Consider the following 24,187-nt stretch of genomic DNA (forward strand, 5'->3'; position numbering starts at 1 on the left):
TGCTGCAGCTCAGATTTCAATCCCTGGCCACGGAATTTCCACATGCCAAGGGTGTGTTAAAAAAAAAATTACTGAAAGAGGGCTTATGAAGTCTCCAGCTGTTACTGTGGGATTGTCTTTTTTCTCTTTTCTGCCCTGTCATTTTGTTACTTCATGCATTTTGGAGCTCTGTTGTTAGAGACAAAGCACTTAGGATTGGTATGTCTTCTTTGTGAACTGATTCTTTTTTCATTATGTGATGTGTAATGTGCCTCTTTATCCCTGGCAATTTATTTTTCTGTGGGATCTACTTTGTCTCATGTTACTGTAGCCCTTGCAGCTCTCCCTACGTGGTGTTTGTCTGAGAAATCATCTTCTATCCTTTCACTTTTAACCTACACATTTGAAAAGAGGGTTTCCTGGTTTGGTTTGGTTTTTTGCTTTTTAGGGCCGAATCTGCAGCATATGGAAGTTGCCAGGCTAGGGGTCAAATCAGAGATGCAGCCGCAGGCCTACACCACAGCCACAGCAACTCAGGATTCCTAACCCACTGAGTGAGTCCAGGGATCAAACTCAAGGATACTAGGATACCAGTCGGATTCATTTCTGCTGCTCCACAATGGGAACTCCATGAAAGGAGTTTTTTATAATGTAGTTATTAATAAGTTTGGGTTTAAATTTACCTTATTCCTCATTTTCTCTTTGTTCCCTCTGTTTTTTGTTCCTCTGTTTCTCTTTTCCTATTCTCTTTAGGGTAATATGAGCGCTTTTTAGTATTCCATTTTCATCTATTGTACATTTACTATAATTCTTTTTATACATTTTTAGTGGTTGCTCTTGGAATTGCAATATACGTAATGAACCTCTTTAGTCTAATTTGATTAAATATTTTATACCTTCAAGTGGGATGCTGAAACCTGACCCTCTATATAGGGCCTCTTACCCTACCCGCTTAATATTGTAGTTGTCTTATGTTATATCTATATTTGTTAAAAACACTATCAATGTTACGTATTTTTGTCTTTAACCACCAAACATATTTTAAATAACTCAATAAGAGAAGAGTAGTCTATTAAATTTGCCAAGATATTTTTAATTTCTGTTACCCTTCCTTCACTCCTAATATTCCAGTTTTCCTTCTGGTATAATTTCCTTTTTGTCTGCAGGCTTCTTTTAGCAATTCTTTTTTTTTTTCTTTTGCACACCCATAGCATGTGGAAGTTCCTGGACCAGGGATCGAACCTGTACCACAGTTATAACCAGAGCCACAGCAGTGACAATGCCAGATCCTTAACCCACTGACCATGAGGGAACTCCTAGAAATTCTTTTACAACAATTCTGGTAACAAATTTTTTCTATTTACTTCATCAGAGAATTTTTTGTTTTGCCTTCATTCCTGAAGAACATTCTCACTGGATACAGAATTCCAGATGGAGTTTTTTCTTCTTTCAGCACTTGAAAAATGTCATTCCAGTTTCTCCTGGATCCACAGTTTCTGATGAGAAATCCAGTTATTAGAATCATTATTCTCCTACAGGTAATGCATCATTCTCTCTGGCTGCTCTCAAGAATTTTCTGTCTTTAGTTTTCAACAGTTTAGTTATGATATATCTGTGTGCAGCTTGCTTTGACTTTATCTGATTTGATGTTCACTGAATTGGTTGAATCTGCAGATTTTTTACTCACCAAATTTGGAAAGTTTTAAGACAGTTGTTTCTTAGCTTCAAACTCTTTTTGCTTTCTTTCTAGTGCCCTGATGACATGAACTGATCCTTTACTATTGTCCCAAAAGTACCTGTGGTCTATTATCTTTTTTAAATTTTTTTCTCTCTGTTGTTCTGATTAGAAAATTTCTATTAATCTGTCTTCATGGTCTGACTCTCCTCTGTCATCTCCATTCTGTTACTGAGCCCATCTGGGAAAGTTTTATCTTTGTTTTAGGGTTAACAAGTTGTCCCAATTTTCCATCTTTCTTTCTTTGTTTCTCTCTTTCTTTCCTTCTTTCTTTCTTTCCTACTTTCCTTCTTTCTTTCTTTTTTTACATCTTCTATTTCTTTGCTGAAATTTCAATCTTTTCATTCATGAGTGTTCTCCTTTACTTATTGGAGCACTTTTATAATAACTGCTTTAAATTTTGTCAGGATTAATAAGACATTGACTTCTGTTGATTTTCTTTTCCCATAGAAGTTGAGCTTTTTCTGGTTCTTTGTATGCCAAGTAATTTTGAATTATATTCTGGACATATTGAATATTATTCCCTGAGATTCCAGGTTGTATTTAAATCCTGCAAAGAATGTGGTTTTTTCATGTTGAACAAACAAGTGATTCAGTTGGTTTTAGGCCACAAGTTTTAATTAGCCTTATAAGCATTGTGGTTCCAATATCAGTTCATTTTTCAAAGACTGTGTAGTGCCGTTTGGATCTATCTCACATGTGTACCACTAATTGCCAGTCTGGAACTTGGGTAGTGATATATCCCATAGTGCAGTTCTCAAAATCTGTATTTGCCGCTTTGGTTTGAGTCCACATCACACAAAGCTCAGGGAGGTCAGACGTTCATAAACTAGTTTAAGGGGTTTCCTTGGAGTTTGCAGTTCCTGCAGACTCCCATTGCTGCTGCTACCATGTGATTACTTGGGCTGAGATGAAAGAAAATAAAGAAAAAACTAAAACTGGAGGGCAAAAAATGAGAGATTTCTGCACTCTTTCTGAATATTAGGCATTTTTTTTCCCACACAAGCCAGAACTAGAGGAATTCTCCTGGACCTCTCTCTGCCCACATCCCACTACCCACTTCCAGATTTGGGGCTGATTTAATCCAAGGAAATACCATAAGGAGTGAAAATGATTATCTTACCACCAGTTCAGTGGTAATACAAATTCTAACCTTTTCCTGATTCACCTAAGACCATCTACATTTCAAAATTATCAGGTAGCTACCCCATGCACTTTGTCCAGGCTTAGCACTCAGTGGGAGACACCAACTGGCATGTGCTTATTTCATCTTACCCCAAACCAGGATATTTTTTCTGTAAAGTTTTTAAATGGAGAAAAAATTTATTTTTTAATCCTTCCTGTATTTGTCTAATTAAAAATAATAATAAATAATAATAAGACAAGTAGTCAAAACAGTTGCCTAATCCAAATTTGTCCTTCAGAAGAATGGGTAGTTTTTCTTTGTCTTCCTCCACGTGGCATGACTCAAGAGTATTTGATAAGGACTCTAAATAAGCTCTAAGGAGAACTTCAAGAAACTAACAAACAATGCAGTCACTTGTGGGTTGTGTGAGTTTTTATTAGTTGAATAAACCATGGCAATCATGCCCCTGGGTTGCAGCCTTCAAGAGTCAAGGCCACCCTATACTTGGAAGAGCAAAACCAGCCTTAACTGGATACAAATGGTGCCATTGCCCTTCAATGGCTGGACAGGAGTTATGTTCTCCGTTCCAGAGGGAACTGTAACGATTGTTGAGTTTTTCTATGTGCTGACACTGTGCCAGACCCTGTTCACATATTATTTTAGTCCTCACCACAACCAGAAAGTTGGTATTATTTGTACTATTCACAGTTGAGAAATCTGAGGTTCAGTAAGACTGAGGCATGTCCCAGGTTCCCAGAGTTATTAAGTGGTGAGACACAATCTGAATCTTATTCCAGTCAGTGTCTTCATTCTTCTCACACATTATGCTGCCCCTTGAGGGAAGTATTCATGTTTGATTACTCTTTGTAGAGCCAAAGTTTTTCACCCAGTAGGACTCCATAATGGTTTCATTACTTTAATAACCAACACTAGCCTATATCTTGTTGAGGTTTTTTTTTCTCCTTTTCTTCCTGTCTATTTCCATTTGTTTTCCTTGCTCCCCACTGTGCCCTCCAAGGGGACCTGAACTCAAAACCCTGACATCCACCATCTGGTCATTTAGAAACATTGGAATGATTGACTAGATTTCTCAGTTTCCGCCCAGATGCTGAGCAGAGTGGAGACACTGAAAGCCCTATCTATTCCTTCCTCTGTGCCTTCCCACCACAGCCAGTGCTGGGATCTGCATACAACCAGCATCTCATAAATACTGCCAGCTCTTCCAGTGCTTGGCCAATCCTTGCTTCCTGCCTCCCTGTTCCCGAGTACCTGCTCTTTTATCGCACCTTCCCCATGCCTCTGGAGAACCTGCAGTCTACACTCTAGGTTTCTATAAAAGGGATTCTTGTATCTGATAAAATACTGGATGATGGAACCTTTGAGGCTATTTTAAACATTAACGTTCTGTGCCCTTGTGATTCTAGAAAAGTAGCACCACTGACAGCCAGCTTTTGGGAGAAGCAGAGACACGTGGCAAAGCTCCTGCTCTGTGAATCAGGGAACACCAGGCAGTGTGCCTTCTTTGACCAACAAGCCATCAGACCTTACTGACATACTAAGAAGTATCCCTCAAACTTTAAGATGATAAGAATCATGTGGGTACTTGAAAAGATGCTGATCCTCTGACCTAGCTAACAGATTCTGAATCAATAGGTGTGCTAGGGCATAGGATTCTTCCCACAGGTAATTCTTATATAGGTGGGCCATAGCATACCTTAAGAAATCTTAGACTAAAGGAAAGGTGTTAGAGTGTTACCTTGTTTTGCACAACACTTAGATCAGCAAGCACTCAGCATAAATGGGCTGATGGTAATTCATTATGGACATATTTTGGGGGCGCAAATTAAGAAACAGACTGTCTGAAGTTCTCGTCATGGCTCAGTGGTTAACGAATACAACTAGGAACCACGAGGTTGCGGGTTCCATCCCTTGCCTCACTCAGTGGGTTAAGGATCCAGCATTGCCATGAGTTGTGGCATAGGTCACAGACGAGGCTCGGATCCCGTGTTGCTGTGGCTATGGCGTAGGCCAGCGGCTACAGCTCTGATTAGACCCCTAGCCTGGGAACCTCCATATGTCCCGGGTGCAGCCCTAAAAGGACAAAAAGACAAAAAGACAAAAAAAAAAAAAAAAAAAAAGAAAAAAGAGAAAGAAACAGACTATCTGTAATAAAAACAACTATAATAAACCATGACTTGCTTGAGGATTGTTCTGAGCCAGTAAGAATGCTAGGTATGAGCACACATTATCCATTTAATCCTCAAAATGCATCTGGACAGGTATTACCCTCCAAATTTTACAGAGGACAAAATTGACACTTAGGGGTTAATTCAAGTCATGGTCAGTACTTGGTTAAGCCTAGATTTGAACACAGGTTTGTGTGACTCCAAAGACAGTAACTCACTCCATGCCACATTTCCTCTCCTCTCATTACTTTGGAAAAAGGGAAGACTCGTTACTACATATAAATGCTGTCTATCACCCTTAAAATTAGAAAGAAATATGGTTGGTCATAAAGAAAAACCCTGATAATGAGCCCAGGGGACATTGTGGACTCTTCCATTAAATGTCTTAATCGAGAACTCGATTACGCTTTATCCTTCTTAAAGGCAGAGAAGCAGAAAAGATGACCCTTCCATGTCTTTTTCAGGCCAAGAATTCCATTAAATATCACCCTCCACTAAATATCTGTCTCCATGCTAAGGGACTTGCAGCAGTCAGCTTTGCCGGCCTGTAGGTGCGAGCATCTGGAAGGCAGGTGTTTGATTTTGTAGGTGCCAGAGGACACACAGCTGAGCTGCACAGCTGAGGGGATATGGGAGGAAATGTCTTACATTGATGTAGCACCTTCGACTCTCCCCAAGCCCCCTTCAACGGGGAAGTGATGGCGGGCAGGAGGTGACCGGAGGGCCACCAGCTGTGGAACAGCTGCACGAGGGAGCATTTAAGACCGGGACAGGAAGTGAAACACAGAAGGGCGGTCAGTCTCGGGGAGGGGTCTGAGGGAACTGGGGGGGAATGGGGCTAAATCTTCCTGCTTGATGCTGCTCTGGGGAGGGCCTGGTTAAACTCAGAGACCAAGGACACTCCGCTTCTAGTTCTCCTAGGGGAGGTCAAAGAAGAAAAGGGAAAGCATTTTTCTGTCCCTTATAGTTTCATTAAAAACTGTAAGAGTTGTCCAGGCAATGTTTGCTTCTCCATTCTATATCCTTACCTACAACCAGTTATGGAGTTTGAAAAGCCCACCAATTCTCATATGGGTGGAAGAAGTGGCCAAAGGAGTTCCTGTTGTGGCTCAGCAGGCTAAGAACGCAACTAGTATCCATGAGGATGCTGGTTCGATCCCTGGCTCTGCTCAGTGGGTTAAGGATCTGGTGTTGCTCTGACCTGCAGTGTAGGTCACAGACACAGCTCATATCCTTCATGGCTGTGGTGCAGGCTGGAGGCTGCAGCTGTGATTCTACCCCTAACCTGGGAACTCTCATATGCTGTGGTTATAGCCCTGAAAAGACCTATCCTCCAAAAAAGTGGTCTCAGTTTCCATTTTTTTTTAATCCATTTATATCACATTCCAAGTCCATACCCTACCAGGAAGGGCAAAAAAATCAACTTCCATTCTCATAAGAGTTTTCTCCCCAGAACTGTGCCAACATTGAAGAGGGCCTCTGACGGATTCACCTGGTACCTGCTAGGTTGTTCCTTTTGCCTCCCTGAAAAATCCCTTCATGTTTAATATCCACTGTGCCTTGAGTTTAGCTCCCTACATCTACAGGCCACCATTCCCATCAAAGACCAGCCTCCTCTCCAGGACACCACCAGGAGCCTTCCAACTCACCCCAGGGATGTCTACACTCTGCCTGCAACTATCTAAAACATCTGCTTTCATCCTTTTTCCTTCCCACACCCACCAAGAAAATCTCCTAGTGGCTTTAGGCATGTTCAAAAGACAGAGAGAGTCTTTGGCTTCTACATTCCATTCTCCAAGGAAAGAAATTAGTAAAGTGTAAAACTTACATAGTACTTTTATGGGCTAAGCACTGTTCTAAGCAAGTTATATATGTTAGCTCATTTAATTCTCACAAAAACATTATTCAATAATTCAATAGGTCCCATTGTTATCCCATTTTATAAACAAAGAAAGTGAGGCACAAAGAGGCTAAGTAAGTTGACCCAAGGTCACATGCTGGGCAGTGGGAAAACTGGGGTTTAAACCCTTGTCTGTCTCTATAATCTGTGATCTATGATATAATGTACTTCTCAAAAGTTACCTTTTTGAAACTAGAAAAGGGAGAAAGGTTAAAACATACTTACATTAGCATTTCAAAATTATTTCCCCGCACTAGGAGATAAGCGAACAAGTTTCCTAGGCATCACTAGATACTTTCCCAGTACTACCATAATAGTACATTTAAGTAATGCTTACTTCTGCTCAACTGCCACTAGCAAAGAAAAGACAAAAAAAAAAAGTAAAAGGAAAAAACAAGTTCTGCCTCAAAAAGATTAACCTGGAATAGACTAAATATTAAACAAGTAGTAGCTGATTTACTTTGAGGAGCAGAGTTGAAAGTTTCGAGAACAGCGAAATGATGGTTGAGTTCAATTTCAAAAAAATAAAATAATGTTGCATTTCTAAAAATCTGAGTTGAATGATGTTTTTACCTGGTGCATATGTTCTCTATCAGCTAGTAAAGTACAAATGTGTTTGGTTTTGTTTTTTAAGAAGAAATTTTGCAGTTGAGGGTAAGGAGAGGCTCCACAAGAATTTCAAATAGAACCATCATATAGCAACATATTTTCCATAATAAAAAGTAAATCTTGTTTCTGTATCACCCTCCCTGATCTCCCTCCTATGTTCCCTACTCAATGTTCTTGGCCCTTTGAAGGTGACATCACACAATCCAAACCCTTTATTTTTCTCCTAAAACTACCCCCACTCCTGTATTCTCAGTTTATGTCAGCATTACCATCTTTTCCGTCTTCTAAGCCTGAAACTCAGGACTCAACCTGTATTTTTCCCTCTTCATCAATCCCTAGTATCAAATCAGTCTATTGACCTTTCTTCCCAAATATCTTTCAATTTCATTTCTTCTCCATCCCTGCTTCTACTATAACAAGTTCAGGTCCTCATTACTCTTACCTAGGCGTTTTCCCACCATTTAAAGCCGGTCTCTTGGACTCCTTTCTCTTCATCCTCCAATCCCAACTCTTTCCAACTATTATCCATCATCCCGCCTGTGGTTCCCAAAAGCCTACAGAAGAAGCTCAGATGCCTTTGTTGGCTGTCAAGATTGGCACAATTGTGTCCCAAGCCCACATTACCAATTTTACTTCCTTCCCCATAAACACCACAGTTCCTCTGTTACAACACACCAGACAGCTACATTCCATGTAAAATACTTTTACATGAAAATACCATTCTTTTCCCTATTCTGTTTCTCTGCATGTGTAGTTTCCACACCCTGGAATTCACTTCTTCCTTTTTCTCTGCCTAAAGCCCTCCTATATGGCTTTTAAGAATTAGGAGTTCCCATCGTGGCGCAGTGGTTAACGAATCCGACTAGGAACCATGAGGTTGCGGGTTCGGTCCCTGCCCTTGCTCAGTGGGTTAATGATCCGGCGTTGCCGTGAGCTGTGGTGTAGGTTGCAGACGCGGCTCGGATCCTGTGTTGCTGTGGCTCTGGCGTAGGCCGGTGGCTACAGCTCCGATTGGACCCCTATCCTGGGAACTTCCATATGCCAAGGGAGCGGCCCAAGAAATAGCAAAAATAACAACAACAACAACAACAAAAAGACAAAAGACCAAAAAAAAAAAAAAAAAAAAAAAAGACAAAAAAAAAAAAAAGAATCAGCTGCATGGGAGTTCCCGTCATGGCCCAGTGGAAACAAATCCAACTAGGAAACATGAGGTTGCAAGTTTGGTCCCTGCCCTTGCTCAGTGGGTTAGGGATCTGGCATTGCTGTGAGCTGTGGTGTAGGTCGCAGACGTGGCTCGGATCTGGTGTTGCTGTGGCGGCTCAGATCTGGCGTTGCTGTGGCTGTGGCATAGGCCGGCAGTTGTAGCTCCAATTAGACCCCTAGCCTGGGAGACTCCATATACCCTGGCAAAAAAAGAAAGAAAGAAAGAAAATCAGCTGCAATGTCACCTCTGTGATGACACTTCCCCCAGTTGTCTAAGCAACTTTAGCATAATGTGTAGAATCCCAAAATCTGCATTTCAATGTAAAGAAATAGATATAATCCAGTTGGATGTCTTCTGACTCCAGACTACAAGTTTCCATATATCTCTAGTAACTATAAAAGTGCCTAGCACATAGGGGCAGTTCCAATGAATAGTGGATGTAACAGTACAAAACTTTTTATAAAACACAGTATTATTTTGTCACATTAGAAGTGAGCATAGGAGTTCCCGTCGTGGCGCAGTGGTTAACAAATCCGACTAGGAACAATGAGGTTGCAGGTTCGGTCCCTGCCCTTGCTCAGTGGGTTAACGATCCGGCGTTGCCCTGAGCTGTGGTGTAGGTTGCAGACGCGGCTCGGATCCGTGTTGCTGTGGCTCTGGCGTAGGCTGGGGGCTACAGCTCCGATTAGACCCCTAGCCTGGGAACCTCCATATGCCACAGGAGCGGCCCAAGAAATGGCAAAAAGACCAAAAAAAAAAAAAAAAAAAAAAGAAGTGAGCATAGAGTATGTTCAGGAGAGCAGAATGCCTAGCATTGATCTGTCTCTATTTGCCTGCTTTCTTATCTTGAACAATTTACTTAACCTCTCTATGCCTCAGTTTTCTCGTCTTTAATATGAGATACAGTTAGTACAGACTACTAGGGGTCGTAGAGAGTATTAAATGAGTTTTATACATGGAAGGCACTTAGAATAATGTCCAGCAAATAGCACTCAATAAACTATGGTTACTCTTATCAGCTATATAAAGATTACTTAAAAGATTTTATTTTATTTTGTATGATTTTTATTTTTTCCATTATAGTTGGTTTACAGTGTTCTGTCAATTTCTACTGTACAGCAAAGTGACCCAGTCATATATATATATATATATAATATAAATGTATATATTCTTTTTCTCACATTATCCTCCATCATGTTCTATCACAAGTGACTAGATACAGTTCCCTGTGCTGATTTTAGTACTAAGACCTCTCTCACATACACCCTTTTGTTTTAAGTGGTTTGGAATCCAAAACCAAGGAATACCAAGTACAGCTTTCTAGTTTATATTATATTCCATTTATCAGTGTTTTAAAACAAAGGTGGACAGTATTTCTTCACAAAACCTTTCTTCCTAGCTCCTTTCTGTGACTTATCTATCGAGTCCAGGAGAGCAGATATCATGTTTATACACTGACTGTTTTTCCTTTCTACTTAGAGGGTTTCCCAGAACAGAGTTTCTTCTTGGACCCAAGAGCCTCCTGGGGAACGTGTTAAACTACAGGGCCCCAAGGCACACTCAGACTCTGACTCAGTAGATATGTGGCAGGGCCCCAACGTCTATTTTACAGCTTCCAAACTGATTCAATTAGAAGTGGCATACGCTCTTCCCCTTGAGAAATACTGCCCTGTTAGTGCCTCTCCAAGACCGAACAAGGGAAAGAGAAATCTTTCAGAATCTTCCAGAACAAAAGGAGAAGGTGGTGGCAGTTGCAATAGCTAGAAGGCACGTATCACAGCATCTCTTTATCTGCCGTGTTGCCAAGCCCTCTGTCAGCACTCCATAAATAATCATCACCACGATAATAATAGCTGGAATAAGTGGACTGAAATTAAACACAGGAAAAGCAGAGGAGCCGCAGCTGGAATGTGCAGTGGTATAATGATGTGGGGGAGGGAAGTCCTGGCTCTCTTTTAGGAGAGCCCCGCAGAGGCCCCATTGCCCCACCGACCACAGGACAAAGAGCAAGCTGTCCTTTTGATGGTAATGCAGATGCAACAAGTCCCAAATAGAACTACCCCCCATGTGATGATATTCATGACTCCTTGGGTGACCTCACTGGAGGCAGACAGAACTGGTGCTCCTGGGTCAACTTCAAACCACACTCCCTCACTCAGGCATTGACCACCACCACCCACGAAGAAGTCACTCACTTCTCTCCAACAGCCCTCAGCTCCCTATACTTCCACTCAATTGGCTAATATTTAGGGGTTTCCAATATGTGCAAAGTACTAGGCTAAAAACAGGAAGATCACAGAATGAGACACAGCCATGTCTTCCTCAGACTTAGTCTCTTTGTGGAGATGGATGTAAAGACATGATTACTAAAACCAGGCAAGAGAGAAGAAAGAGGACCTATCCTGGGTCTTCTCTTCTTGCTCCCATAGGTCCAGTCTCCCCCTGCAACCTTCTCTGTGCTCTAGAGGATGATGTGTCAGGAATGGGTGAACCCCATCCTTTTTGGCTTCCTTGAGTTCAATTATTGGGAGTTGGCATTAGGAGACTGTAGGGCAGGAAGTTCAAATTTAGATATCTATCCAAAAGTTGGGAGTTCCTCCCCTATTTTCTTTTTTTTTTAATTACTCAATGAATTTATTACATTTGTAGTTGTACAATGATCATCACAATCCAATTTTATAGGATTTCCATCCCACAACCCTGGCGCATCCCCCCACACTCCCAAACTGTCTCCTTTGGAGACCATAAATTTTTCAAAGTCTGTGAGTCAGTATCTGTTCTTCAAAGAAGTTCATTCTGTCCTTTTTTCATATTCCACATGTCAGTGAAAGCATTTGATGTCGGTGTCTCACTGTATGGCTGACTTCACTTAGCATGATAATTTCTAGGTCCATCCATGTTGCTAAAAATGTCAGTGTATTGTTCCTTTTAATGGCTGAGTAATATTCCATTGTGTATATATACCACATCTTCTTGATCCACTCCTCTGTCGATGGACATTTAGGTTGTTTCCATGTCTTGGCTATTTATTGCAAATAGTGCTGCAATGAACATTGGAGTATATGTGTCTTTTCGAGTCATGGTTTTCTCTGGATAGATGCCCAGGAGTGGGATTTCTGGATCAAATGGTTGTTCTATTTTCAGTTTTCTGAGGCACCTCCATACTGTTTTCCACAGTGGTTGCACCAATTTACAATCCCACCAACAGTGTAATAGGGTTCCTTTTTCTCCACACCCTCTCCAGCACTTATTGTTTATAGATTTTTTGATGATGGCCATTCTGGCTGGTGTAGGCAGTGGCTGCATTTCACTACCTGAGGACAGAGCTATGCTTTGGAGGCCTTCTCCTATAGCCACCATCTCATTGAGTCCCAGAAATTATATTCTCCCCAGTACAGGCACACCTCACTATATTGTGCTTCACTTTCTTGCTCTTAGCAGGTAATTGCAGTTTTTACAAATTGAGGGTTTGTGGCAATCCTGCCTCAAGCAGGTCTTGGAGTGCCATTTTTTCAATAGCATTTGCTCACAACAGTGTCTTTGTGTAACATTTTTGTAATTCTTCTAATATTTCAAATTTTTTCTTTATTATTATATTTGTTATAGTGATCAGTGATCTTTAATATAACTATTGTAATTGTTTGCAATTATAATTACATGACTGCACCAATATAATATGGCAGACTTAACTGATAAATGCTATGTATGTCCTGATTGCTCCACCTACCAGCATTCTCCCATTTCTCTCCCTCCCAATTGCCTAGGACAGACAATATTGAAATTTGGCCTATTAATAACCCTACCATAGCCTCTAAGTGTTAAAGTAAAAGGAAGAGTTGCACATCTCTCACTTTAAATAAAAAATGATTAAGCTTAGGGAGTTCTCATCATGAGTCAGTGGTTAACAAACCTGACTAGCATCCATGAGGATAGGGGTTCAATCCCTGACCTCGTTCAGTGGGTTAAGGATCCAGCATTGCCATGAGCTTTAGTGTAGTTCACAGACGTGGCTTGGATCCTGTGTTGCTGTGGCTGTGGTGTAGGATGGTGGCTACAGCCCCAGTTCGACCCCTAGCCTGGTAACCTCCATATGCCATGGGTGTGGCCCTAAAAAGACCAAAAAAAAATCATTAAGCTTAGTGATGAAGGCAAATCAAAAACTAAGAAAGACCAAAAGCTAGGCCTCTCACACCAAAGAGTTAGCCAAGTTATAAATGCAAAGGAAAAGCTCCTGAAGGAAATTAAAAGTGCTACTCCAGTGAACACACAAATAATAAGAAACTGAAACAGCTTTATTGCTGATATAGAGAAAACTTTAGTGGTTTGGATAGAAGATCAAACCAGTCACAACATCCACTTAAGCCAAAGCTTAATCCAGAGCAAGTTTCTAACTCTCTTCAATACTGTAAAGGCTGAGAGAAGAAGCTGCAGAAGAAAAATATGAAATTAGCAGAGGTTGGTTCATGAGGTTTAAGGAAAGAAGCCATTGCCTAAGATCAAAGTATAAGGTGAAGCAGCAAATGCTGATATAGAAGCTGCAGCAAATTAACCAGAAGATCTAGCTCAGGTACTTAATCATGGTGGCTACACTGAAAAACAGATTTCACTGTAGATGAAACAGTCTTACATTATTGGAAGAAGATGCCATTTACTTTCATAGCTAGACAGAAGAAATCATTGCCTGGCTTCAAACTTTCAAAGGACAGGCTACTCTCTTGTTAAGGGCTATTGCAGCTGAGGACTGGACATTGAAGTCAATGGTCATTTACCATTCCAAAAATTCTAGGGCCCTTAAGACTTACACTAAATCTACTCTGCCTGTGCTCTATAAATGGACAAACAAAACCTGGGTGACAGCACATCTGTTTACATCATGGTTTACTTGATATTTTAAGCCCTCTGTTGAGATCGATTGCTCAGGAAAAAAAAAAAAAAAGACTCCTTTCAAAATATTACCGCTCATTGACAATCCACCTGGTCACCCAAGAGCTTTGACAGGGATATATGCAAGGAGATTAATGTGTTGTTCATGCCTGCTAACATAATATCCTTTTTGCATGGATCAAAGAGTGATCTGAATTCTCAAGTCTTATTTTTTAAGACATTTTATAAGGGTATTGCTGTCATAGATAGTGATTCCTCTGATGGATCTGGGCAAAGTAAATTGAAACCTTCTGGGAAGGATTCACCATTCTAAATGCCATTGGATTCATGATTCATGAGAAGGGGCCAAAATGTCAATATTAACAGAAGTTTGGAAGAAGTTGATTCCAACCCTCAGGGAAGACCTTTAGAAGTTCAAGATTTCAGTGGAGGAAGTAACTGCAGATGTGGTGGAAATAGTAAGAAAACTAGAATTAGAAATGGGGCCTGATCCCAACATTATAAACCAACTATAATTCAATAAAACTTTTAAAAAAATTTTTTTAAAGAAATAAAGACTGAATCTATGACTAAATTTCTACAATCTCATGATAAAATTTTCACAGATGAGGATTTGCTTCCTATGGATGAGCAAAGAAAGCAGTTTCTTAGGATGGAATCTACTCCTGAAAAAGATGCTATGGAGATTGTTGACAAGACAGCAAAGTAGGTAGAATATTACATAAACTTAGTTTAAAAAGCAGCAGTAGGATTTACAAGGATTAACTCTAATTTTGAAATTTCTACTGTGGATAAAAGGCTATCTAACAGTATTCCATGCCACAAAGAAATTGTTCATGAAAGTAAGAATCAGTGGATGTAGCAAACTTCATTACTGCCTTATTTTAAGAAATTGCCACAGCCACCCCAAATTTCAGCACCACCAATCTGATCAGTCAGCAGCCATCAACATCAAGGCAAGACCCCACCACACCAGCAAAAAGATTACAACTCACTGAGGACTCAATTGATATTTAACATAAAGTATTTTTAATTAAAGTATGAACATTATTTGTTTGCATAGTACTACTGCACACTTAATAGACTACAGTGTAGAGTAAACGTAACTGCATATGTGTTGAGAAGCCAAAGATTCATGTAACTCTATTTATTGTGATATTTGCTTTATTATGGTGGTCTGGAATGGAATCTATATCTCTGAGGTATGCCTGTAGTTTATGGACTAGCCACTTCTTATACTGTAGCTTAAGCATTCCTCTTTGGGTCCCTTAACCTATCCATAGCATAGGTTCATTAAACTCCTTCGGGCTGGCCTTTTTGAGCATCCCATCTGTAGCAGATGCTGCCAGTGTTCTGCTCACATACACTAGGCACACACCATTCCCACTGTTATCTTCTTGCTGCAAGCTCTACATGCTCTTTCTGCCATAAGGTTATGCTTGGCCTGCACGACAGTTCACACCCCTAAGAGCAGTCTTCTACAAATGATAAATGGCACTTTGTTAATAAGTGAATAGCCCAGCTTCTTAGACCTTCAAAGTGAACTTTAAAATATGTCCTACACCATGCCCAGAGGTCCCCATAGTGATGACTTTTTCATGAACACACTCTTTATCGGCTTCCTTCCCTTCCCTATCTCACTTCTCCACACCCTATCAGTGCTCCCAAGTATCACCTCCCAAAAAACTACTTGCATTCAAAACCTGGTCTATGGGTCAGCTTCCAGTAGGGCCCAACCTAAGAAACCACATTTTTATTTCTGGGAACATGACTGCTACCAGATATAATTTTACTAGGTAACTACTGCATTGGGATGTTGGGCACTCTGCATATTTTTTTCTTACTATTCCTCATGAAAATCATGTTTGGTAGGTACTTTTGGTAACTATATCTTACAAGTAATAAAACTGAGTTTAAGTTACCCAAAGTCACTCAAGTAGTAAGTAGGTGGTAGAGGTGGGGTAAGAAACCAGCATTAGCAATTAAGTGTATTGTGAGATGCTTTACATCCTTGTTCTACCACAGCTTAAGTGAACAGTCAAAAGAAGGGTTGAATGTAAAGCCAAATGAGGTCTGGGAGCCGATATGTTTGAGAAGCTTATAGAAAGAGATGTAAAATCCAACAGTCTTTGGCAAACCCTTTTTTAGCCTAACTTACTGCCATCATGCTACCTAGCTCAGACAATGACAGTCCTTCCCACCAAGTCCTTGGCACAGCTCTGAACCCAGAGATTCATTTGACCACAATGTATATCACCTTCTTTTCCACAGGTAGGTGCTAACCTTTCAGGTCTCTGGAAATATCTTCACAGGGGATAGAACGAAAGTGATGGGTAAAGAACAGGCAGAAGAAAAAAGACAATGTCCCACTCCACTCAGATCTTCTTGCCTCCTTGTGTCTTTTTCTTCTCTTGCTGCCATTGCTGCTTCATCAGGCTTCTAGGACCATGGCTAGCTTCCCATGTAAAAGCTTCTGGAAATACTGATGGGGACAGGGACTCTGGCAGACTTTGCCCTCCACTGAGTACAAATGGGTCTCCATGGAGCACAGCTGTGTGAGAACAGGAAAGGAGTGCCTTCTTCTTCTTTCCTCCATTCAGCCACCAAATAAATCAACATGAGAAGCAGCAGTCTAGAAACTGATGAGCCAGATCGGGAAGAGAATGGTGAACACATGATCTCAATGGACCAGAGTTTCTGAGGCTAAGAGGCCCTGGTGGTCCTCTTCTGCATCCCTCTCCTTCTACCCTGCATCTAAATCATTGCTAATAGATAGTTTCCCTTTTCCTGAAGGAGACAGTACAACCTCAAGAAAATGTCCTTCTGGTTCTCTGTTGGTGAGTCACTCCATGTACCTAACCTAGTTTTTCCCACAGAACTCAGGAAGATGAGAAACGCTGTGAAACTTTGTGGGTAGGGGAGAGGTCTCTAGGTCCACTACAAAGAGGCAATGAAGCAACAACTCTGGGTCAGTACAGTGCAGTCAGGGAGAAAACCACTCCTTTGCCAAGGAAGAGCTAAGCCTGTCCTTAGGTGTTCTCTGATTTCTAATTCCGGTGAAACTTCCACTGTTCACCCTGTGCCCACTAGGGAGTCTACCAGACTACCTGGCACATAATAAATATTCAACAAAATAATGATTTTAATTAAGTTTAATTTATTTTTTTTTTTTTTTGTCTTTTTGCTATTTCTTGGGCCGCTCCCGCGGCATGTGGAGATTCCCAGGCTAGGGGTCCAATCGGAGCCGTAGCCACCAGCCTACACCAGAGCCACAGCAACGCGGCATCCGAGCCGCGTCTGCAACCTACACCACAGCTCATGGCAACGCCAGATCCTTAACCCACTGAGCAAGGGCAGGGTCCGAACCCGCAACCTCAGGGTTCCTAGTCGGATTCGTTAACCACCGCGCCACGACGGGAACTCCTAATTAAGTTTAATTTAAATTCTCTGACCATATGAGTTGTCCATCTCTGTAGGGAGGATTAGGAATAAATTTACAACGCAGAGACATCCCTTGAGGATAATCTTCAGGGAAACTTGTGACCAATGCCCCTCATTGTGAGAAGGCAGAAGTGAAGCCCTCCCTGGTCATTGGGATGAAGTCTGAAGACGCTCACTTTTCCTCCCCATTGTCTTCTTTGCACTTTGTCAAATAGCAGGACAGAATCTATAAACTTTCCAGGTGTAGCAACAAATCTAAAGTCCCTCCTAAAATGGTCATAATCCAAGCCCAATCACTTCATTCAAAGGCAGGAAGCCATATCCATGTGTGCCTAGCAGGGACATAAGAGTCTTTCCCTGAGGTTCCCAAGCCTCAGTTCAGTGCTCAGACCCTGGTGCCTCATGCTGCTCAGTGGAGAGCCTCAATTCTCAACACCTGCATTGAAATAGGGAACAGTTCTCCAATCCTGCAGGCAAGCTCACCCCGTATGGGATCTCTGGACCAGTTCTGTGCCCACTGGCCCTCAGTTCCATTCCCCACCATTCCTTGTTTGACTGGGCTACACAGGCTGAACTTTGCAGGCTATTTCCAGGGTCCTATGCTCACTGGCTTCCAGACAGCTTATCTCAGTAGGAAGCACTGTGCTTTTAGAAGACAGAAGGGAGAATCCAGTTCTCCTCTCTCTGCATCCCCTCTCTGACCAGCTCCCACCATGCAGGCTAGCTCTGGCTTTGGCCATCATCTTATGGTCAGGCTCTCCTTCCCTTCCCTTTCCAGCCTAGGATGACTACTTATTCCATGCTCTTGCTAATCCCATCTCCTTTTAGCTTCTCAGCAATTTCATCACCTGCCAACCAATCCCCCCTATTAGATTCTCTTTGGTGTAAGTGTTTAAAGTGTCTTCTATTTTCCAGGTTGGACTCTGGCTAATACAGTTCCCTTCTTCCCTTTCAGGAATGCTGTCCCTCAGCTCCATACTCCTTTGTCTTCTCATTCTCTAAGCCTCCTCCCTCCTTACCAACCAGCTCCTTCAGGAAACAAAATCTCATTTCTCCACCTGACTCAGAACCCTGCTTGTGCTTATAGGCAAGATGGAACAGAGTCAGGAATTCCCTTGTGACACAGAACGTTAAGGATCCAGCATTTTCACTGCAGTGGCCTGGGTCACTACTGTGGTGAGGGTTCGATCCCTGGGCCAAGAACTTCCACATGCTGCAAGAGTGGCTCAAAAAAAAATGAAAAATTTTAAAAAGATAAAACAGAGTCGCAAAGAATTCTGATCTCTCTTGATACTTCTTCAGTGGTAATAAATTATATCACAAATCAATATCTCAAAAAAATACCCTGCCAAGCTAAATAGCCCAAACATAAACACACAACAACCTCTAATGGTCACCACTCTCTCTGCTAGAGTTACATGTTGTTCCAGTGTGTTTTGTGCAGGTGAGTCAGAGGAAGGAACTGTGCCCTCAGGGGATGCTCAGGCACTGCCAAAACCATTTGCAGATCCCTCCCTCATCAAGTTTCTCAGACTTTAGGGTCAGAAACAAAGAAGAAAATTGCAGGTCTCTTCTTAGTTCCCATTCTCTGCCTCTGGACATACTGGCCCCTTTCCAGGCTTAGAAAGTTACCATTTATCAGACTTGATGGGCTGAAAAGGACATGACAAACCACCAAGTCTCCTTCTGTTATCATAAGTTGAGGGGAATGAAATCCTTGAGAAGGGAATGATATACCCAGGTTGACATAAGGGATTAGAGTGGCAGACTAAGAGCCAGAACTCAGGTCTCTGAATTCCACTCTTCCCTCCAAATTACCCATGTCCCTTTTAAAGAGAACTTAGGCAAAGGGCAGTAACAGCTTGGGATTCAAATCCACTGGATCCTGCTCCACTCCAGACTTGGGGACAGGAGTTACATGACCTCTCTGAGCTTCATTCATTCATTCAACATATAGTTATCAAGCGTCCACTATGTTCCAGATGCTGCTCCAGAACCTGAGAAGGCATAGGTGAACGAGGAAAATAAAATCCTCATCCTTATAGACTTCATTCCAAAAGGAGGAGCCAGACAATAAATAAAAATAATCAGAAAAAATGCATATATATTTGATGGTGATACATGATATGGGGGAAAGGAAAGAAAAGACAAGGGGATTGAGTGGCAGGATAGAGGGGTTGCAAATTTTAAATAGGGTATTGGAAGTGCTAGTGTCTCTCTCTGCAAGTAGGAATAATAATGACATCAACGTTATAGGATAGCCATAAGAATTAGGCAAGTTAAGTCATATAAATGGGAATAGAGTGAATACTACAAAGTTTAAATAACTGTTAGCTCTCATTGCTATTATCATAGTACTAACTGATATTTACTATTCGAATTATTTGACATTTATTCTTTGAATCTTGGCTATCATTTGCTAGCACAGGGATTAACTACCTCTCATCTCTTTGAACTTTATTTTTCTCATCTCTTACACAGAGATGATAATAATCCCTGCCCCACAGATTGTTGTGAAGACCATGTGAGTTAATGCACATAAAGCACTTTTAGCAGTACATGCCACCCAATAGATATCCATAAAGTCACCACTGGAATTAATAGTCTAAGAGAACAGGAATCTCTGTTTTCCATCAAACCTCCAGTAAGTAGAACAGTCCCTGGAACACACTGGGCACTTGGTTAATATTTGTTGAATGAATAGATGGAATGTTTATTTTATTATGTGGGAGTCACAGTGTATCAGTCCAGATCCCATTGGGAAACAAAAGGCACAAATTGGGATCATTTGAGATGGGTTTAATAAAAAGACTATCGATATATTCATTCTTTTTCAGATTCTTTCCCCATATAAGCTATTATCACAGAATATTGAGTAGAGTTCCCATGGATATGTGTATATGTATAACTGAATCTCTTTGTTGTACAGTAGGAATTAATACAACATTGTAAATCAACTATATGTCAATAAAATTTTTAAAAATGCAAAAAGACTATTGACAAAGATCTGGGTAGAGAGTAAGGAAGTAACAAGTCATGGAGCAATACCCCAAAGCTAATGACAGGGAGCACAATTATTACCTCCGGAACTGAAGGGTCAAAGCAAGTTAGCGATTATCAGACCCCACAGACAATGTGTGGAGAAGGCCATCTGACAGAAGTTGCAACCTTCAGTCTGGAGTCAGAGTTAACCCCTCAGGGCCCTCAGAGAAAATTGGAGGAATAGATACCCCAGCTCACTTTTATCTCACTCTCTCATCTTCTGCTGGGACTCCCCATAAGCCAAGCCAATAGGAAAGCAGAAGAAAGGAGAACTCATTAATATGGTCCTTAGCCTCCAGACAGAGAGTGGAGAAGGGTCGGTAGAGAATCTGGAGGAGAAAAGAGACATTATCCAGCACAATCTGTTATGAATTATCTCCTTTAATCATCACAATAATTTTATGAAGAAATGAGGGCTTCTATTTTAGATGAAGAAATGAGAACTCAGAGAAACAAATCTGACTAGGGACCATGAAATTAGGTAACTTGCCTAAGAATGCACAGCTGCTGCATGAATGGGGCAGGGTTTGAGCCCAAAAAGTCTTACGCTGAAGCCCATGTCTCCAACCACTACCCCATCTCTATTATCCTTTGCTTGAAGAACCCTCAAAAGAGGCAAGTGACATCTTTGAAACCCCAACAGTGGACCGCTACCCTCATCACCTTATCTGTGTCCAAATAACCACTTGGTAAGTCATGTTGGTTCAGTTCTCATCTACCTAAAACCAGTATTCAATGACTTCTCAGTAATATGTTTCTCTCCTAATCATGCTGAGTTCCTTCATATTTTCTCAACCATCCTAGAGTTAAAGTACATGAAGGAGGAAAACAAGTTCCCATAATAAGAGTTCAGAAGGGAACTTTAGAGGCCAAGGTCACCTGGCTCATGCTCCCATCCAGTGCTTACACACCTGAAGATGGTCTGAATCTCTATTGCTGTACCCAAGGGGAGAGGAAGTTCCCACTCAATCTGGGCAACTCTGACAATGAAAACACTCTTGCTTAGGATTTTATGGCATACATTTTTACTTTCATCCCCTGATTCTCTGTCTTCCCTCTGGAACTATGTAAAGCAAATCACATCTCCTCTTCAGATGGGTCCTTCAGATGGGTCCCCATAGAGCACTCACATCTCTGGACCCCTCCCCAGTTGACCCTACTACTTGGTTAAATCCCCTCTTAAAGGGTATCTCTCAGAACTGAACACACTGTTTCTGGAATTGGGTCCTTCCCTTTTTATAGACCTGGAAGTTTCAGTCCAAAGAAGTTAAGCAAGACTTCCTGAAAGTCACATGTGTGAGCACACAACCCATGTCATCTGCTTAGACCCACACCTTGGACTGAGGGCAGCCATGGGGTCCTGCAGGGGCCCCAGCTTCTCTCCTTAGCCCCATCAGCAGCTTCTGCACCTCATCTGCCTCCTCTTTGCAAATGGCATTGGGGGATCAGGCAGGAGAGATGTTTTGTGGGCTCCCTACGAGGAGTGGCTATGGTGGGAGCCAGGAGAATTCTATTTACAGCCACCTCATTTGCACAAGCGGGGGATCTGGACGGCCAGCTGGACTAGTCCAGGATGTGAAGCTCTGGGAGATGCCAGATTGTTATCATTGTCAGATACAATTTCCTCCCACTGCCTCTGCCCCTCCGCCAGGACCGTGGTGTCCATCTGTTTATGGAATGGGCAAGGTCCTGGCCGGGTATTTTTAGACAGAGACTTTGTGGAGCAGTAGTAACTTCCCGCCAGAGCCCAGCTTGTCAGCACCGTCCAGCTTTTCTTCTTCACTTATTTGTTGTAAAATTTCTCATAATATATAAAACCACAGAGCAGGGGGCTAAAGATTCCTCGGAATGTGGGGGGTGCTGACCTTTACCCACCCCACCCCCCAGCTCCTGCAAGGGTGGATTTTCCTGTTTTGATTTGCTTCTGTCTTTGTTTTTTGTTTTTGTTTTTGTTTGGGGGGGTCTTTTTCTTCTCCTGTCATTATTTTGAAAAAATAATAATGTACAGCTCCTCTCATCCTCATTGAAAAAGAAGCTTTACTGGAGGACTTCCTGGAGAAAGGGAAATTGCACTGCATGCTTGTGACAGCTGAGACAGGGGAGGAGGAAACCAAATGAGGGGCAAGAGGGGAAACAGTTTTTCAGCGCTAACACTTTTGGGTTAATAATAGATTATTAGTCAACATCAAATACAATCATCATTTTACAGATGAAGAAACTGAGGCTCAACAAAGAGAAGGGAGATCATGGCTCAGAAAGCAATTCCAGAGGATAAAGTACCAAAAAAATAAATAAAGTAACTAAGGAATTACTAATCTCAGCTCTGCCCTTTAAGGGCAAAGGATGAGTCTATAGGAATATTGGATATGAATTTGAGATGGAAGGTCTTGAGGGAAAGAAGATGACTTAAGAATAAAAGAAGTGGGATTTCCCATCGTGGCACAGCAGAAATGAATCTGACTAGGATCCACGAGGATATGGGTTTGATCCCTGGCCTTGCTCAGTGGCATAAGGATCTAGCCTGGCTGTGATCTGTGGTGTAGGTCACAGACACATCTTGGATCCTGTATTCCTGTGGCTGTGGCAACGGCTGGCAGCTGTATCTCTGATTCGACCCCTAGCCTGGGAATTTCCACATGCCTCCAGGGCAGTCCTAAAAAGACAAAATAAAAAAATAAAAAATAAAAAAAAGAATAAAAGAAGCTGTAAGTGGCAGTCCTGGGCAGCCTGTCCTTCAGAGTGTTAGTGTCTCTGGGCTGGAGAGGGAAGAGAGTCAGGGATAAATGGGAGTGGCCTCTTTGGCAAGAAGAGCCTTAGGAAGGAGAGGTGATGGGTGGGAGAAGAAAAGCCTGGTAACACTTAGAGATGACACTTAATGCCTTGCTTTAAAAATCAGCTGTGATGGGACTAGATATTTTCATGGTGGTTTAAATGGATTCCCATCAGATGCCAAACTGTGCCATTAGCCAAACATCTTTAAGAAATTGATTTTAAATTTTCTTATTAAAAAAAAAAAAAAAAAACAGTGGTGTACGCCTGGCTCCAAACTTAAACTATTTGTTTAAAGTTTAAACAATTTAAATTATGAAAGTTTTGACTTCCTCTAAATCCATGTAAATAAGCATTCAGAGGAAAAGCACTGGACATGGAACTGGCATCGGAGAAATGAATTCCAGCTTCAGTTCAGCCACTAACAGCAACAGCACATGGGGGAGGGATTTTGGCTCTCTCAGCCTCTGTTTCCTCCTCTGGAAAATACAGGACCTGCTTTTTACATTTTTTTTTTCCGAGCTTCTCTTCTTTTAGAAAATTTCCTTATCTAATTAATTTCTCTTATCTAAAATCCAACAGCATGTTGGGATTGGAGTCCATATCTCCCAACTGGCATTGACATGGTTTTTATTGTTTTCAAGTGCAAATAGAACAGGAGCATTGCATAGGAGATAAGTGTACAGACTCTGGACTCAGAGAGCCTGGAGTGGGAACCCGGTTCCATCATGCACCAGCTCCACAGTCGGGAAAGTCTAACCTCCCTGAGCCCTGGTTTCCTCATTACAACTGGAGACAATGTGAGTACCTACCTCATGAGATAGTTTTGAAAATTGAAAAAGTTAACGCATTCAGAGCCCACAGAGACTGTCCTTGAGTAAGTTTGATAGTTATATGTTAAGTATTACAATGAAATATTGGCTGCCATCTAAAATCACCCCCTATGCCACCAAACTTTCAAAAACAATAAACTTGTGTGAGTTCTGATCCATTAACTGAAGGAGGGCAGGACGGAAACAGCAGTAAGTAGAGGGTATAGAGTGAAGGGGTGGGACTAGCTTTTTCTTATGATGGATCAGTGGGTACTACCCAAGCTGTGTGTTGAGGATTTAGGAACTGGGGGTGGAAATTCACACAGTTCTTCACTGAACAGGCCCACCATGACCCGCTGCACATCTTCAGAGAGACTTAGCCTGCTGGACCCTGGGCATGAGGGCCATACACACATCACTTCCATTCTCAAGCTCCAATTATCCAGATGCCAACAGGGATAATGGGATGAAAAAAAAAATCTCTTCAGTTTCTACCACCT

This window comes from Sus scrofa, chromosome 15 (genome assembly GCF_000003025.6).
Source record: "Sus scrofa isolate TJ Tabasco breed Duroc chromosome 15, Sscrofa11.1, whole genome shotgun sequence".
NCBI classification, from domain to species: Eukaryota; Metazoa; Chordata; class Mammalia; order Artiodactyla; family Suidae; genus Sus; species Sus scrofa.